A 12,881-nucleotide genomic window follows, 5' to 3' on the forward strand; every position below is an offset into this window, starting at 1 on the left:
TGGTTAAGATATTAAACTTTGGTTTCAAAGGTCATGAGCTCAAATCCCAGCCAAACCAAGCTGCCACTTGTGGAATGCTGAGCAAAGCCCTTAGCCCCGTACCTGCTCAGATGCATACATTATATACAAATAAGCTCTGGATTAGGTTGTTTGCCAAAAACTAAAAATGTAAATGCATACATTTTAACTATTGGAAACCTGGGTGCCACTATACCCAAGATATAAGCATTAGAACAAGACTTTATTTGGGCTTGTCCATAAAAAATCCATGCAGGACCTCTGGTTTAGCCATATCTGTGATTTTTTTCCTTTTGGACCCTGAGAGAATTTTCTGTGGGCCAATAAATTAATAACAAGTTCAAAGGAATCTTTTCTATTAAATCTTCCTTTAAATCTTCTTTTATTCTACATCTGTAGAGATGCCTTTCATATAGAAATGGAAGAAAATGTTTCTTGATTCGGTGTTTTGTGTATGATGCAGTTAAAAAGTGAATTTGACAGATGGTAGACAGTTATTAAGAAGAACAAACCTTGAGATTTGTAGATTTACAACGATATGGTGTGTGTCTTATTCTTTTTCTTTCAAAGTAGATGACATAAGTATTATTCTGTCACTCGAAATAAGGGGTGTGTTCAATTTATACTATAAAAGCACCGAGCTGTTTGATTCTTTGGTCATTTATTGGTGACCTTTTACAGTTAACGGTTAACAATATAAAGTGTTTCTTTAAAGTATTTTTCAACATCAATTAAATTGCTGTGTTCATGAATGTGATGGAGTTGAATCTCTCGGATCTCTGTGAGCATTTCTCCTGTCCAGAGAGATCTGGATCTCCTGCAGTTTATATCTTACTGTACGTGTGTTCAGCTGCTGTGGTTCTTCTAACAGTGTGTGGAAATCTGCTCGTCATCATCTCTGTTCTTCACTTCAAGCAGCTTCACACGCCATCTAACATGCTCGTGTTCTCACTGGCCTTGTCGGATTTCTTTATCGGTGCTTTAGTGATGCTTCCAATGTTAATCTGGATTATTGAGTCCTGCTGGATTTTTGACCAAGTTTTCTGCAACAGCTATTTTTTAATTAGTGGATTCATCACGAACTGTTCCGTCTATAATATCACTTTGATCTCTGTGGATCGCTATTTGGCGCTCTTGCACCCCTTTCTCTACACAAACACAATCTCCACAAGGACTATGATCATTGTAGTGTCTTTTAACTGGTGCATGAGTCTGATGTATAGCACAATGTTCTTTTACTTTATTGGACAATTCAATGATTCTGTAACGTGTCCTGGAGAGTGTATTTCCCTTATAAATGAGGTTTGTTTTATAATTGATCTTGTTGCATCATTTATATTTCCACTTTCTGTCATAATCATATTGTACAGTCTGGTTTTTCTGATCGCTAAGAAACACGCCACTGCTATCAGAGAGCTTAATAATCACACACGACCTCAAACACAGAAAATCACCTCCCACTCCATGAAATCTGAGAGAAAAGCAGCCAAAGTCCTCGGCATTTTAGTGTCTGTGTTTCTGGCGTGTTTACTTCCATGTTACATTTACAATTTCTTAGGCGGTGTTATTGAAATACAGGAGGAAACTCGTAATAATTTATATATTGTGTTGTGTCTTAATTCCACCATTAATCCATTTATTTACGCTCTGTTTTACCCCTGGTTTAGAAGGTGCTTTAAAATAATAATAACTCTGCAAATATTCCAAACAGACTCTTCATTAATCAGTGTGATTTCATAAATAGATGTTTTTCTCTTTTTCACCTGATATTTCTGAATTTAGATATTTATTATCAAACCATCAATGAAACACATTGTATTGAAACCTATCATTTAGGGGAAAGAGTTTATTCTTATTTTATATTTTACAGTATAAGATACATTCTATATAATTAAATAATATATTTATACAGATTCACATCATAAGTAATGTCAGTCACATTCTCACCATTGAGTCCAAAGGGGTATTTTATTTGATGTTAAAAAAATGTACATCATTATATTCATTGAAAGTTTACTGTTTAAATCTTTTATTTTAATCATATGCAATAAATATATTATAGTATATAGAAAATATATTCAGGTTTATAGAATGTAAACATTTCACATTATATCTTAAATGTGTACAGTATGAACAAATGATCATGTAGTACTTGTATCTCAAAAATCTCACAGTCAAAAAAATCTTTGACTTTGTCTTTAGGACCATGTGTGGTCTTCCAAATGGCACCTGAGGTTTAATAAATTTGATGTGTGGGTGTGGTTTTTGACCATTAGGAAAACATTGTGCAGTTGTTTTTGTATGATGTATGAATTTCACATAATTATAAATTATTACTACAGAGTGGCTACAAGGGTACTTGCTGATTAAATGATTAGATAAAACAAATAGATAGCTCCTTACTAACCCAGCAATCAATTATAGGGATGAGTTTCAGAGCCGAGCACTAGGACGCGAAGTCAGGACGAACACTGAAATATAATAAAGAAGAAAACTAGCAAAAAAAAAAAAAACAACACAGACTGTCTGAAAACTTAGAAACACCGGCAACAGGAAAGGCAGGTTGAAAAACCACTAAACAGTACAGTGTCTAAACACCAACAAACTGAAATAATAAGTGGCAGACAGAATCATATCCAAAACAGTACCAACAGTCAGGCACAGCACCAAAGCAATATGGGGCAGGCAAAAGCACAATAAAAAAACAATCTTGGTTCCAAACACTGTCAGACCAAATCACAGAGGGCAGAGCAAAACACAGTTCGAAACTCAGTCCAGTAATCCAAGCACAGAGTACAGAGCAATGCAGGAAATAACATACACAGAGTTCGAAAAACAGTTCCACACCATATACCAGTAAACACAGTGAGGCAGGAGTTACAAAAGAAGTCCTGGGTCTCAATTCTGGCAGAGGAACGTGGGGCTGGGCAGAAAATTGGGAGTGGAAACTGGCAGAGTAGGCCACCAGCAAACCATGCGGGAAACAGGTGAGATTACTGTCGGGAACATGGGGGTAACAGAGCAGATTATTCAGCAGTAAACGTGTGCTTGCGGCGTTCGTAAATGGCTGGTGGAACGGAAAATTACAATAAACTGAAAGAGTAAGCACCAAGACATGGCAAGGCCACCGACATAGATGAAGGGCTTGCAAAGCGCTTGCGACCCGGAAGGGCCTGACCACAATATATCAAAAGACATAAATGGACCATATTATGCTAAAAAGGATATAGTGTGGGGCCCTCACTTGTCCCATATTTCACTTTGGTAGCGAAGTCCACAACCCACAGGCTGTGAGAAGTGGCCCCACATTTGTAGCAAAGGGGCATGTTTGCTGGGAAGATTCATGAATGAAATAGGTATGGGGGTGGCAGTATCTTACTGGTTAAGATATTAAACTTTGGATCCAAAGGTTCCAAACTGCCATTTGTGGGCTGCTGAGCAAGGCCCTTAGCCCCATAACTGCTCAGGTGCATAAATTATAAACAAATATGCTCTGGATAAAGTTGTTTGCCAAAAACTGAAAATGTAAATGCATACATTTTAACTATTGGAAACCTGGGTGCCACTATACCCACGATATACGCATTAGAACAAGACTTTATTTGGGCTTGTACATAAAAAATCCATGCAGGACCTCTGGTTTAGCCATATCTGTGATTTTTTTCTTTTGGACCCTGAGAGAATTTTCTGTGGGCCAATAAATTAATAAGTTCAAAGGAATCTTTTCTATTGAATCTTCCTTTAAATCTTCTTTTATTCTACATCTGTAGAGATGCCTTTCATATAGAAATGGAAGAAAATGTTTCTTGATTCTGTGTTTTGTGTATGATGCAGTTAAAAAATGAATTTGACAGATGGTAGACAGTTATTAAGAAGAACAAACCTTGAGATTTGTAGATTTACAACGATATGGTGTGTGTCTTATTCTTTTTTTTTCAAAGTAGATGACATAAGTATTATTCTGTCACTCAAATTAAGGGGTGTGTTTAATTTATACTATAAAAGCACCGAGCTGTTTGATTCTTTGGTCATTTATTGGTGACCTTTTACAGTTAACGGTTAACAATATAAAGTGTTTCTTTAAAGTATTTCAACATCAATTAAATTGCTGTGTTCATGAATGTGATGGAGTTTAATCTCTCTGATCGCTGTGAGCATTTCTCCTGTCCAGAGAGATCTGGATCTCCTGCAGTTTATATCTTACTGTACGTGTGTTCAGCTGCTGTGGTTCTTCTAACAGTGTGTGGAAATCTGCTCGTCATCATCTCTGTTCTTCGCTTCAAGCAGCTTCACACACCAACCAACATCCTCGTGTTCTCACTGGCCGTGTCGGATTTCTTAATCGGCACTTTAGTGATGCTTCCAATGTTAATCTGGATTATTGAGTCCTGCTGGATTTTTGACCAAGTTTTCTGCATCAGCTTTTTTTAATTACTGGTTTCTTAATGAACCGTTCTATCTATAATATCACTCTGAACTCTGTGGATCGCTTTTTGGCGCTCTCGCACCCCTTTCTCTACACAAACACCATCTCCACAAGGACTATGATCATTGTAGTGTCTTTTAACTGGTGCATGAGTTTGATGTATTTCCTTTATGAATGAGGTTTGGTCTGTAATTGATCTTGTTGTATCATTTATATTTCCACTTTCTGTCATAATCATATTGTACAGTCGGGTTTTTCTGATCGCTAAGAAACACGCCACTGCTATCAGAGAGCTTAATAATCACACACGACCTCAAACACAGAAAATCACCTCCCACTCCATGAAATCTGAGAGAAAAGCAGCCAAAGTCCTCTGCATTTTAGTGTCTGTGTTTATAGTGTGTTTACTTCCTTGTTACATTTACAGTTTAATAGGTGGTGTTACTGAAATACAGGAGGAAACTGTTCATGAAGTAATGATTGTGTTCTTTCTTAATTCCACCATTAATCCATTTATTTACGCTCTGTTTTACCCGTGGTTTAGGAGGTGCTGTAAAATAATTATAACTCTGCAAATATTCCAAACGGACTCTGCATTAATCAATGTTATTTCATAAATAGCATTTTTTTACTCTTTTCTCCGATATTTAAAAATATCAATACTCGCGGAGGTTATGTTTGATGACCCCCTTGCAAGTAACAAAAAAACGTCCTTTTGATGGTTAATTTTTCAAAGGGAATTTGAGTACTGTACTGTAAACTCAACAAAAATTGTTAATTACTTGTCTTAAATGTTTTATTTACTACTTTAAAAAAATAATCCAATAGTGAAATAGTTTTGCAAACATTTTTATGTAATTTATTAGTACAAACTGTTTTGAAATGTTACTCTGAACTTTCGAGCCATTCGCGGCTTCTCGCCACTATCAGATTTTTTACGAGTTACTCTTTGTCTGGTTTTAAATGAAAAGTTGCAAACTATTAAGTTCAGGAGTGTCAAGTTCACGAGTATCGAGGTTCCACTGTATTACAATTATATTATAACTTAAACCTCTGTACAAGTCAAACCAACAATATGACCCATACTATACTGTAATATCAGATAAGTAATATGTCATAGATTATTATATATTATACAATCTAATATAATGGTATTGTATGAGGAAGTCTGGTGTGTCAGAGAAGTATGTGAGGGTGGTGCAGGACATGTATGAGGACAGTGTGGCAGCAGTGAAGTGTGCAGTAGGAACGACAGCCTGGTTTAAGGTGGAGGTTGGACTGCATTAGGAATCGTCTCTGAGCCCTTTCCTGTTTGCAGTTGTGATGGACAGGTTGACGGACGAGGTCAGACAGGAGTCTCTGTGGACCTGCAATGTTGTATAGTTTAGAGACAGTGGCATTAACTAAAAGACAGGAGGTGGAGCTGGAGGTAGCAGAGCTGAGGATATTAAGATGTTCATTGGGAGTGACGACGATGGACAGGATTAGAAATGATGGACAGTGCATGTAGGACATTTTAGGGACAAAGTGAGAGAGGCCCGATTTAGATGGTTTGGACATGTGCAGAGGAGGGACATGGGGTATATCAGTAGGAGAATGCTGAGGATGGAGCCACCAGGAAGGAGGAAAAGAGGAAGACCAAGGAGGAGGTTTATGGATGTGGTGAGGGAAGACATGCAGGTAGTTTAAAAGAGGCAGATGTACAGAATGATCCGCTGTGGAGACGCATAATAGGAGCAGCCAAAAGAAGAAGAAGATACAATCTAATATGCATTATGCTGATGAGGGATGGTTAAATTGGTAAGTAAATAATAAATCACATTCTAATACATCTTATGCCAGTAACAAATTCACATCTGAGTATCAAATGCAACTTGGTTCACAATAAAGACATTTTTTACTTGTCATTTCTTATACATATGATGATATAATTTCAATGTAGTTCACCTTTTTAATGCATTATAAGTGGAATACCTGTTGTAGACACATTTATGAGACAATAAAAAGGTATTAGTAAATTATACCTATGTTTCGCTGTTCAAATAGGGAGCCTGTTAACTAAAACTATAAACAAGTCCCAGGATGGAACTCTTGCTGGACAGAAAGGCACCAGCCATTAGATACCTGGACCTGCCCATAAAAAAGAAGGTAGGAGGTGCATATTCAATGGAAATTTTGATGCAACCTTAAGCAATATAGGGCCTGCCATCTAATCAGTAGACTGGATTTAGCCACCACTGTGAGCACCAAGATAAGGAGGCCTAGTGTTAAGAAGGGTGTTCAAAACCTATATTGGAAGACCAGGATCTAGACTTTGGCCTGTTCAGCGGCCATACCCAAAGTTTTCAAACAGGTGTTCCTGACCTGACTTTGGGTGCAGTCTCCACTCATTGGGCCTCAGCCCCTGTCTCAAAAAATAAGTCTATTTCTACATTGAGCACCCCAGAGATGTTGACTTGTGTGTCATCCATATCAGACCTAGAAGCCTGAAAAATCTTGCATTGCTCACAAATCCCATTCTATCCCTGTAATCACTGGCTTTCGCCTCGGCACTTCTTTGTGGGTTGAGCATGAGTCCACAGGGTTCAGTTGGGTGACAATAATGTCTTGGTGCTCTACAACTAGCCAGTTATTAAGTATTTTAGCACGTGGTTAAAGTTGCAACAGAGCCAGGGCTGTCTCCATTCACCTTATACAGGCCTGAGGTCACAAGGCTTAATCGGAGAGAAGAACTCTAAATGACTCAATTCAAAAGGAGAAACCTGGAAGAAGTTGTCACACTGCCAGGTGGTGGAAGAGAAGTACAGGCTGGTAGCCATGATCAAGCATGCTGTCTTGGGCCGAAGATGCTGTGGGGCATTGGTCAGGGCGTTGCAATGCCTAGGTAGCAGGGGCTGGCTGCCCTGAAACACACCTATGTCATTTTCATAAGACAAAAAATGTCAGGACAGGATGCAGAATGTAAGGAGCTGATAACATCCAGGCTGTGTCAGGATTTGAGGGGGCTCTTGTCAAGTTTCTTAACCTTTTTTTCTCTTCTTTGTTAATCTCATTAGCACTGAATTTAATTAAGTTCCCCTTTTGTGTCAGTTTTTGTTGGTTTGTTGATGTGTTGTGACTTGATTTGATGTGACAGGAATTTACTTTTAGGCACATGTAGTCAGATGTTAGACAGGCACTAGCAATAGCAAACCCTAAGACAAAATGTATTTACAGTCAAACAGTGGATGACATTCTTTTTTCAAAACAATGTATGACATCATATGTATTATACTGTCACTCAAAATCAAGGGGTGTGAACAATTTTTTACATTATAAAAGCACCAGAGCTCTTCGAAACATTGGTCATTTAATGGTGACCTTTTACAGTTTAGGGTTAACAATATAAGGTGTGTTTTTTAATCGTTTAACATCAATTAAATGTTTTATTCATGAACGTGACGGAGTTGAATCTCTCTGATCCCTGTGAGCATTTCTCCTGTCCAGAGAGATCTGTATCTCCTGCAGTTTATATCTTACTGTACGTGTGTTCAGCTGCTGTGGTTCTTCTAACAGTGTGTGGAAATCTGCTCGTCATCATCTCTGTTCTTCACTTCAAGCAGCTTCACACACTGACCAACATGCTCGTGCTCTCACTGGCCGTGTCGGATTTCCTCGTCGGTGCTTTATTGATGCCTCCAATGTTTATCTGGACGATCGAGTCATGCTGGATTTTTGGGGAATTTTTCTGCATCACCTTTTTATTCATTACTAGTTTCATCATGATCTTTTCCATCTATAACGTTTCTCTGATCGCTGTGGATCGCTATTTGGCGCTCTCACACCCCTTTTTCTACACAAACACAATCTCCACAAGGACTATGATCATTGTAGTGTCTTCTAACTGCTGTGTGAGCCTGACGTATATCACAACATTTTATTCTTTTAACAGAACCTTGTTAAGTTCCGTACTGTGTCCTGGAGAGTGCATTTATATGGTGGACGAGGTTTGGACTTTAATTGATCTCATAATAACATTTATATTTCCACTTTCTGTCATAATCATATTGTACAGTCGGGTTTTTCTGATCGCTAAGAAACACGCCACTGCTATCAGAGAGCTTAATAATCACACACGACCTCAAACACAGAAAATCACCTCCCACTCCATGAAATCTGAGAGAAAAGCAGCCAAAGTCCTCGGCATTTTAGTGTCTGTGTTTCTGGCGTGTTTACTTCCGTATTTTATTTACAGTTTATTAGGCGGTGTTATTGACCTGCAGGCAGACACTGTTCGTAAAGTGATCCTTGTGATTTATCTAAACTCCTCCATTAATCCATTTATTTACGCTCTGTTTTATCCGTGGTTTAGGAGGTGCATTAAATTAATTATAACTCTGCAGATATTACAAAGAGACTCTGCATTAATCAACGTTCTTACTTAATCGCATTTTCTCCTTCATAATACGTTTTCAGCTTCTGTAACAAGTCGAGCCATCGATATGACCCAAAATATACAGTAATATATCAAAAAAGAGGAATATTTCATTTATTATTGTATATTAAACAATATAATCAAAATACACATCATATTAATGAGGAAATCTCAAATTCAAGGTGAACTAATAAACAAATTTGAAGAACTTTTAAGAGAAATGAATGACCAACATCATTTTTGAGTCTACACTGTTCCACAGATATCTAAGAATACTGAAGCGTTTTTGAATCATTATTTGAAATCCCTTGTATTATAACTAAGATTAATGAACAGGGAAACATAATAATTGCAACCCCATCTGTAGAACTGGCAGTTAAACAAGTCCCGCACACTGATAAACTGAGGGTGCAGGAATAGAGCTGGACATGTGGCAATATTTTTTGATATACAGAATATTACTTACAGAATCACAATTGGGATGATTTTACTTGGTTTCATTTAGTATACATGCATTCAAGATCATTATTCGCCTGTTATAGGTCAAGAACCTCTGGAGAAAGCCATTCAGTTTTTGTTATGTTCTTTAAGTCAACCTTAAGTCAAAGGTCCCCAACCTTTTTTGCGCCACGGACCGGTTTAATGTCGGACAATATTTTTTTACGGACCGGCCTTTAATGTGTGGAGGATAAATACAACAAAATAAAATGATATGACCATAAAAACTGGTATTTTCTTAATATGATAATAAAAAACGTAAATCCACTTTGTTGTTGTTTGTTCATTTTGCTCATTTGGGGGTTTAAATTTAGCGGTAATGTATTATGTGTTAGCGGCTGGAGACCCTTTAAGAAGGTAGCGGATGGAGGTGAGACAGAGGCATCATGACCTGCATCAAGAGTGAGTCATAGACAGATGTGAAGAAGAAAATCCAGGAATTTTCCAAAATAAAACATCGTTCAGAATCAGATAATAAATAAAACGGAATTAATGTAAGTTATGTATAACCAAATGACCCACGGACCGGTTCCGGTCCATGGCCCAGGGGTTGGGGACCACTGCTCTAGGTCTCATCATAAGACCGTGCAAACACAAAACTCTAATCCACAGGTGAGCTAATGTCCACATGCAATAAAGATACATCGCCATTTATCGGGAAAAAAAAATTTAAGTGTATATTTGCATGCATTAAAGATTGTAAGGATGTTTTTTTTAACAATATTTATTTTTTTTTGGTTTTCAAATCTAGCTCAAGCCCTGATGTGATCTGTGCACACATAAGATGAAGTGTACAGTGGCTCCTAAGATACAGTATGTGCTCTAAGTTGTGAAGGAGATGTGTGATAACATTGTCTGTGGATAGTCACAGTGCTGTGCTTCTGCTCCTCTTGTTTCAGACAGCACTGCCCTCTCCTGGCCATCTGAAATATACACTTTACCTACTGAGCTAAAAGTCACTGCATGGTTTAGATAGAAGAAAGCTTTTTCACGCCATGCATGAACAATCAGCTCTTTAATTCTCGATAATCAGAACAGCAAGAGAGAAATTCACATTCAGGTCAAAAGGAATCAAGGAGTGAACTTCTGAGCCTGGAAGAAAAAACACGAGAATGACTTCCACAAGCTCGACCGGTAAACCTCAGGATCTCAATTTGCCCTCTGCCTCAGAAGACACAAAACCTGAGCAAAATGTATACACAAATGTGAATAAATATCCAAATAAAATTCTCTAAACCTACTATATCTTTTTTGTGAAACAAGGTATGACATCACCTGTATTGTGCTGTCCCTCAAAATCAGGGGGTGTGACCACCTACTATACTATAAAAGCAATCGAGCTGCTTGATGCTTAAGTTATTCATTGTGACCTTTTACAGTATATCAGTTATTTTTTTAAACTGTGTAAATATTAAATACGTTTTAATTCATGAACGTGACGGAGTTGAATCTCTCGGATCTCTGTGAGCATTTCTCCTGTCCAGAGAGATCTGTATCTCCTGCAGTTTATATCTTACTGTACGTGTGTTCAGCTGCTGTGGTTCTTCTAACAGTGTGTGGAAATCTGCTCGTCATCATTTCTGTTCTTCACTTCAAGCAGCTTCACACACCAACCAACATGCTCGTGCTCTCACTGGCCGTGACGGATTTCCTCGTTGGCATTTTAGTGATGCCGTCAATGTTAATCTGGATTATTGAGTCATGCTGGATTTTTGGGAGAATTTTCTACACAAGTTTTTTGTTGATTGGTGGTTTTCTCACAAGCTTATCCGTCTATAATGTCGCTCTGATCGCAGTGGATCGCTATTTTGCTCTCTCACACCCCTATTTCTACACAAATATCATTTGTAATAGGACTATGTACACTGTAGTTTTTTCTAACTGGTGTGTGTGTCTGGTGTATAACACAGCATTCTGTTATTTCAATGGAACCTTCATGAATTATGTCATATGTCCTGGAGAGTGTTTTTTTTCCTTGAAAGATATTTCATCTCTAATTGATCTTATTATAACATTTATCTTCCCACTTTCTGTCATAATCATATTGTACAGTCGGGTTTTTCTGATTGCTAAGAAACACGCCACTGCTATCAGAGAGCTTAATAATCACACACGACCTCAAACACAGAAAATCACCTCCCACTCCATGAAATCTGAGAGAAAAGCAGCCAAAGTCCTCGGGATTTTAGTGTCTGTGTTTCTGGCGTGTTTACTTCCATATTTTATTTACAGTTTATTAGGTGACGTTATTGAACTGCAGACAGAAACCTTTCAAAAATTCTTGCTTGGGTTTTGTCTGAATTCCACCATTAATCCGGTTATTTACGCTCTGTTTTATCCATGGTTTAGGAGGTGCATTAAATTAATTATAACTCTGCAAATATTCCAAACAGATTCTGCAATAATCAATTTGCTTTAAATTTTGTTCACTAAAGATGTAACCACAATTTCTTGAAGTTTCTGAAACTAGAATAATTTAGGACTGTACTATATTTGTTTAAACATTTGCTGTTGTATAAAATGGAATACAAATATGTATTATATTGATGGTAGGCATTTCCTTTTTTTTTTTACAGAAGTAGAAATTAAAGATTTAAATGCTAAAAAAAACTTAAAACGTATAAAGGTAATGCCATGTTATATGGATTTACATACGGTACAAGTTACCTTATATAATGTATGTCAGGGGTGTCAAAATCAAATTCACAGTGGGCCAAAATTAAAAACTGGGACGAAATCGCAGGCCAAACTCAGTATTTATTGAAAAGTTTACTCAGTAAACTCAAACTCAAATACCCAGTGAGCCAAAATGTAAAACCTGAACAAAGTCGCAGGCCAACATTAAACAAATTAACCTTTTAATATGGACCCAAACAAGTTTTGCTTTAACATTGAATATGGAACAAGCATCGCTTATTACCATACAATATATAATTTAATAGTGGAGACATGCAAAATCGAATTTCAAATGAAAAAACACATCAATGGCATTCATTTATTAAATAAATAAAATTTAAATAAAAATTGTATGCCTCTTTTCTAATTGCAGCCTTCTGATTTAAATACCAAAATAAACTTTTTCCACTGGCTATTAATTTTACAAATAAAATGAAATCCTCATGATCAGGGCCTGGTGACTTTTTGTGTCTAGTGATCTGAGTGCTTTATAAACATCTGAGTTCTTGATTTGTTTAAACCTGAACCCCTCCTTTTTTAAATGACTTTCTGCATTCATAAAGTCTGAGTTACAGTCCAGACATGTATTATTTTGAGTGTCAAACAAAGTGCCAGATGCAACAAAATGATTGTTAAAACAATTGAGCATCTGCTCTTTATCTGAAATACTAGAGGAATCCATATTTATACATGAAGGAAAACTAGAGCTAATCTTACTTCCTCTTACCTGTTTTATATTCTCCCAAAATTTCTTCGGATTATTTGAGTTAGCAGTATTTGCAATAAAATAATCAGCCTTAGCCTTTCTAATAGCAGCTGTACATCGATTTCAAAGCTGCTTGAAACAGA

At 37.1% G+C, this 12,881-nt stretch overlaps 3 pseudogenes across 3 annotated transcripts; all 3 read left to right on the plus strand.

Moving 5' to 3' along the window:
- Positions 1–765: 765 nt before the first annotated feature.
- On the plus strand, positions 766–1,758 carry LOC310722310 (trace amine-associated receptor 6 pseudogene; annotated as a pseudogene). Its single transcript has one exon. The product of its transcript is annotated as a trace amine-associated receptor 6 pseudogene (transcript).
- A 6,117-nt stretch (positions 1,759–7,875) lies between these two features.
- On the plus strand, positions 7,876–8,868 carry LOC310722253 (trace amine-associated receptor 13c pseudogene; annotated as a pseudogene). The gene has a single exon. The product of its transcript is annotated as a trace amine-associated receptor 13c pseudogene (transcript).
- Positions 8,869–10,785: 1,917 nt separating this feature from the next.
- On the plus strand, positions 10,786–11,775 carry LOC310722180 (trace amine-associated receptor 13c pseudogene; annotated as a pseudogene). Its single transcript has one exon. The product of its transcript is annotated as a trace amine-associated receptor 13c pseudogene (transcript).
- Positions 11,776–12,881: the final 1,106 nt, after the last annotated feature.

The sequence above is a fragment of the Silurus aristotelis genome (assembly GCF_946808225.1).
Source record: "Silurus aristotelis genome assembly, chromosome: 28".
Classification (NCBI taxonomy): Eukaryota; Metazoa; Chordata; class Actinopteri; order Siluriformes; family Siluridae; genus Silurus; species Silurus aristotelis.